Source organism: Stomoxys calcitrans, chromosome 2, assembly GCF_963082655.1.
Source record: "Stomoxys calcitrans chromosome 2, idStoCalc2.1, whole genome shotgun sequence".
Lineage (NCBI taxonomy): Eukaryota > Metazoa > Arthropoda > Insecta > Diptera > Muscidae > Stomoxys > Stomoxys calcitrans.
This window is the reverse complement of record NC_081553.1, coordinates 233,550,291-233,556,746: the sequence shown is the minus strand read 5'-3', so window position 1 is coordinate 233,556,746 and position 6,456 is coordinate 233,550,291. Positions and strand designations below refer to the sequence as shown.

Here is a 6,456-nt window from a genome sequence, read left to right as displayed (position 1 = left end):
GACGGATATCTCGATTTAAAGTCTTGACACCATAAAAGGGGCCGATCTGAACCGATTTATGGTTCAGATTTTTTTGTTTTTAGATATAGCTACTGTACTTATAAGTATTTAGTCCAAGTCGGAACATATTTCGATATAACTGCTATGGGACATGAGGTATGCAATTTTCACCGGATTTTGATGAAAGTTGGTTTACATATATACCCGAGGTGGTGGGTATCCAAAGTTCGGCCCGGCCGAACTTAACGCCTTTTTACTTGTTTGTTATTTAAAATATTTTTTTCCTACATCTCTTTGTAATATTTGCCAAATTTTAAGTCAGTTGATTTAAACGACACTTTTGGAGTTAAATTCCCCACTGTGCGATGTTTAAAGTTGAATGTAGCCCTTTTTAAGTGATCTAGTGGAGAATTTAAGGTTTTAGAAATAAATAAGTTAATTAAATTCACATTTATATGTCACAAATGGTTAAAAACATGAACTGTACCCTGCGCTTCAACGGTGGCTGTGATTCAGTTTTCGATTCGATTCACAAATTTTAACTGATACAGTTGAGTAATGACAGTCTGCCGCGTATCCTTTCTGTACCACTTCTCCGTGTGTCGTCTTTTTGCAATCAAAATGCGTATCGCACCCCAATCATCCTGCAATTTTTTATAGACAAAAGACGAATGCTATGAATGTCGGTAAAAAATCGGTTCAGATTTAGATATCTTCAACCTATATAAAGGGAAAAGAAATGCAGGTATGCTTTGCAAAAGAAACTTTTGGTTTTTTGAACACTCTTATATACATTGCCTTATTTATACTCATCGAGCCGTAATTATTACAAATTTGTATAGATTTACACAACCTACCAAACCTATCTCAACCAAAGTCCATTAAAATCGGTTGAGAATTTGATATAACGTATTGCCGAATATACACTATAGGGAAGGTGTATTAGTACCACCCGATTTTGCCTTTCCTTACTTGTTAAAGATTGTGCTTTCATTACATCAAGCGAAAGGACAAACGTATATCAGAATTTTAAGATGGCGAGCTGTCCAAAAATTGTTGCCATCAATAATGGTTGCTTTAACAGAAATCTTGTTTCTTCAGTTTGTGTTATTACTGTGAATACTTTAGCAGTCCACAAAGTCTATTCGGCCATTCCTGCACAGTTGGATAAATAGTGATTGAGAGAAAAGCAAAATGACAAAGTCAAATGTCAGACGCCTTTCGTTTGTGAAAAATCTAAAATTCCTTGTACTTATTTTGGTCATGATGAAGATGATGATGATGATGATGTTGACGATATCAATGTTGCAACAAAGGGGAAAGACAAACTGCCACTCGACATCGAATGAAATGTGCAATGCCAAAAATAGAACCGACTTAGCCTGAAGATGGGCAAAATCCTTGTCAAGAAATTTCTACACAGTTTTACCTTTTTACCACTTTTCGGCTCCTGTCCATGCCACTCCAGTGTTCATCTGTTGATTGTCAAAGACATTTGCTCAACAACTCCAACATAGTCATCAGCTAGAGTGGTGAGGATAAGTTTCTACAAAACGCTGTTGGGTTTTCAATTGCTTGCAAGGCATGGAGTCCTTGTTGGTGCAAATGAGCAACCAATAAATGACAGCATAGTTGGCTTGGCCTGCCTTTTGAAGGATGCACTAGGCAGTAGCCCCACTCACTTGGTGGCACAATAAACTTGGCTTGGTTTTAATATTGAACAGAAAATAGGAATGGGTCGAATTGCGGCACAATAACAGCAGCAAATGATAACAACCTGGAAAGAAAAACAGAAAATTGTGGTGACATGGTTTGGAATTTCCAATAAAAGCTGATTCGACACACTCTTCTCCCATCATGGTCTTATCATGTTGATGATGGAATGTGCCACTTTTTCCCACATTTAGCTGTACGTCATAGCAACAATGTTTGGCCGTAAGGCTTTTACAACCATCCAGTGTTGCTATGATGGTGCTTTTCAATAAAAGTATGCAGAACAAAAAGGATTTCATTATAACAAAGGATCAAGTTTTGTTTTCAGCGTAAGATTCAGTTCAAATTAATTTTTTTGTTTTTTAGAAAAACTGTGCTATTTCATTATCGTAGAGTTTCAACCAAAATTACGTTGAATGGTAAATTCCTTGAAAATATTTTTTAAAATACCCAAAATGCCAATACCGTTCAAATTCTATGGTAGTTTACGGATCTTCATGCAGAAATTCTCGAAAGCCTATGTCATTGTCGTTATATTATACCCACCACCGTAGGAATGGTTGTATATTCATTTAGTCATTCCGTTTGCAACACATCGAGATATCAATTTCCAACCCCACAAAGAGTATATATTTCGGATCGTGGTAAAATTCTAAGACGATTTAACGATGCCCATGTGTCTGTCCGGCTGTCCGTCTGTCCGTCCGTCTGTTGTAATCACCCTAGAGCCTTCAAAAATTGAGATATTGAGCTGAAATTTAGGGCATATAAGTCTTTTTATTGCACGCTGGTTACGTTCCTGAACGGGCCAAATCGGACCATATTTGGATACAGCTGCTATATAGACCGATTTTCCGATTAAGGGTCTAATGCCCATAAATGCTTTATTTTTCTTCCGATTTCACTGACATTTTAAACAGTGAGTACTTTTGGGCCTCCCGACATCTGACCAAAATATGGTTCAGATCGGACTTTATTTAGATATAGCTGTGATATGGACCGATCTCTCGAAAAAGGGTCCGAGGACCATAAAAGCTTTATTTATTACCCGATTTCGCTGAAATTTGCAACACTGAGTTATTTTAAGTCTCCTGGCAACTGACCTTAATATGGATTAGATCGGATTATATTTAGATATAGCTGCCATATAGACCGATCTCCCGATAAAGGGTCTGAAGGCCATAAAAACTTTATTTAGTACCCGATTTTGCTAAAATTTGCAACGGTCAGATATTTTAAGTCTCCCAACATCTGACAGAGATATCGATTAGATCGGTCCATATTTAGATATAGCTGCCATACAGACCGAACTCCCGATAAAGGGTTTGAAGCCCATAAAAGCTTTATTTTTTATCCGACTTCACTGAAATTTGCAACGATGAGTTATTTTATGCCTCCCAACATAGGACCTTAATATGGTATAGATCGGTCTATATTTAGATATAGCTGTCATATAGACCGATCTCCCGATAAAGGGTCTGAAGGCCATAAAAGCTTTATTTATTACCCGATTTTGCTGAAATTTGCAATAGTGAGTTTTTTTAAGTCTCCCAACATCTGACAGAGATATCGATTAGACCGGTCCATATTTAGATATAGCTGACATACAGACCGAACTCCCGATAAAGGGTTTGAAGCCCATAAAAGCTTTATTTTTTATCCGACTTCACTGAAATTTGCAACGGTGAGTTATTTTATGCCTCGCAACATAGGACCTTAATATGGTTCAGATCGGACTATATTTAGGTATAGCTGCCATGTAAACCGATCTCCCGATAAAGGGTCTGAAGGCCATAAAAGCTTTATTTTTAATCCAATTTCGCTGAAATTTGGAAAAGTGCGCAGTGTTAAGCCTCTCAACATTCCACCTAAATATGGTAGAGATCGAATTATATTTAGATATAGCTGCCATATAGACCGATCTCCCGCTAAAGGGTCTGAAGCCCAAAAAAGCTTCATTTAGTACCCGATTTGGCTGAAATTTAAAACAGTGAGCAGTTTTATGCCTCCCAACATAGGACCTTAATATGGTACAGATTGGACTATATTTAGATATAGCTGCCATATAGACCGATCTCCCGACAAAGGGTCTGAAGCCCATAAAAGCTTTATTTATTACCCGATTTCGCTGAAATTTAGTTATTCAGTTAGTTATTTTAGGCTTGCTGATATCTGACCCAAATATGGATTAGATCGGTCTATATTTAGATATAGCTGCCATATAGACCGATATACTGGTTAAGGGTCTGAAGCTCATGCAAGCTTTATTTATTACCCGATTTTGTTGAAATTTGAAATACAAAATTCAACAGTGATTAATATTTATTAGACCACTCAATGCCCGTGCCAAATTTGGGTGCATAAGTTATCCAATTTTTGTCGGACTGTGGCGAAAGGGGGTTTACATATACACCCGAGGTGGTTTTACTTGTTTTTATTTGCAATTACTATTAACATTCAATGGGTGCTAAACACGGACTCCGTTTTCGTACAATGAAGCTAAAGGGAAACATTCTTCACTTTCAATAAATAGTTGTCTGACAATCATTTATCTTGAATGCAATCAATCTCTAATTATTCGAATGAGATTAAGCTTCATTGCCATTGCTTTTGCTTAAGGAACAACACAAATGAACGCAGCTTCTTAATTTCCCTGCATAAATTTCTTTTATTTCCGCTCAATATGTCACATCCGCTCTATGCTAAAGCGGAAATGTGATAGCCATCATTCTCTTTTCGCAAATTAAGTAAAACAAAAGTAATTTATTTTTGGCAGTATCTGTCTCGTAAGTCCAATATCATGCAAACGGATACTTGGTATGGTAGACTTCATGCAAAATATTCATCGAAACAAAAAAAATGGCCATAAAGCAAGACAATTTTTCCGCGACACAAATAAAGAAAGCTTAACGCTGTGATACACTGATACACGCTGTGATATGCCATGTCCATTGTCTTTACTTTCGCTACAAGAAAAAGGGTTTAACACCTTTTGTTTAAGTTTTCTGGGCAAAGAAGGATATCAGAGATATGAAAAATGTCACTGTCTCGGAAAAGAAAGTAAAATGAATTTATTAAAGAGAATAAACAAGAGAATAACAAAACAAAAAAAAAATGTTTCCCCTCGTATGTACTCAGCCACGTGCCAAGTGTGAAAAAGCAGCAAATTTCACGAAGCATTGGCTGCATAGCAACAAGACACAATATCCGAAGATGAAAGCATTGCAGGCCGTCATCGCTGATTGACTGAAAAGTAACAAGATTCCATATGTCATTAATAAATAAGTAAGGAAGGCCAACGTTGGGCGGTTCCAACTATGTAATACCCTACACATACCCAATAAGGCACAAGAAAAAAGCGGCCTGCCGAATCTTGGGAAACCACCACCATGGATTTGACTATAACATTTACACAAATGTACCCAGTTGATGTTCACATGTATATTTGCAAAAGAAGTTTCTGCCAAAATCAGCTAAAAATTAAACCTTCTTGGGTTTCAGTTAGTAAGCTTTTAAAAGAATAAAACAGCTGGTCACGACAGTATAACATTAGGCTTGCTCTTAAGAAAACCCAACCACACATCAGGAATCATATATCCCCATATCGTAAGTATATGGGAGAAAGAAATTGTACAGAATATGTTGGCTTGGCTTGGTGGAATTATCATTAAAATACTGGAAACGGATGACCATAGGAATGTGGAAACTGGAGAGAAATCAGCCTCATCAACTCTGCGTTCAAAGTGTTAGCCACTTTAATACACCCAAAGCTGGATCGTATAGAAAATTATTCAAGGGAAAAACAAGCTGGGTTTTGTCCTCACAGAAGCAGTGTGGACCAAGCAACAAACACGCTTTTTTTGGGATTAACATCCTAAATTGGAAGATCGATCCAAATGGCAGCTATATCTAAAAACAAGTAAAAAGGCGTTAAGTTCGGCCGGGCCGAACTTTGGATACCCACCACATCGCGTATTTATGTAAACCATCTTTCGTCATAATCCGGTGAAAAATGCATAATTTATGCCCCCATAGCAGTTTTATCGAAATATGGTCCGATTTGGATCAAATTCGACACGGATATTGAGTGGTCTATTAAGTACAAGTCATTGTTAAATTTTGTAGAAACAAATATTGGTCTTTTTGGTAGCCATATCTAAATATAGACCGATCTGAATCATATACGACACGAATGTCGAAAATGCTAACATAATTCACTGTCAAAAATTTCAGCAAAATCGAACAATAAATGCGCCTTCTATGGGCCCAAAAACTTATATCGAGAGATCGGTCTATATGGCAGCTATATCCAAATATGAACCGATCTTGGCCAAAATGCAGAAAATTATCGAAGAGCCTAACACAGCTCACGGTACCAAATGTTGTCAAAATCGGGCAATAAATGCCCCTTTTATGGGCCCAAAACCTTAAAACGAGAGATCGGTCTATATGGCAGCTATATCCAAATATGGACCGATCTTGGCCAAAATGCAGAAAATTATCGAAGAGCCTAACACAACTCACGGTACCAAATGTTGGCAAAATCGGACAATAAATGCCCTTTTATGAGCACAAAACCTTAAATCGAGAGATCGGTCTATATGGCAGCTATATCCAAATCTGGTGCGATCTGGGCCAAAATGCTAAAAGGTATCGAAGAGCCAAACAACTCACTGTACCAAATGTTGGCAAAATCGGACAATAAATGCCCCTTTTATGGGCCCAAAACCTTAAATCGAGAAA

The 6,456-nt window shown here is 37.4% G+C and overlaps 1 long non-coding RNA gene across 1 annotated transcript in view; it reads right to left on the bottom strand.

Annotated features, from left to right (window-relative positions):
- Window positions 1-1,436: 1,436 nt before the first annotated feature.
- Window positions 1,437-6,456, bottom strand: part of LOC131995329 (uncharacterized) — a 9,738-nt gene continuing 4,718 nt past the window's right edge. The window contains exon 4 of the long non-coding RNA XR_009397382.1: window positions 1,437-1,777. This is a non-coding gene — a long non-coding RNA (uncharacterized LOC131995329). The remainder of the gene's footprint in view (window positions 1,778-6,456) is intronic.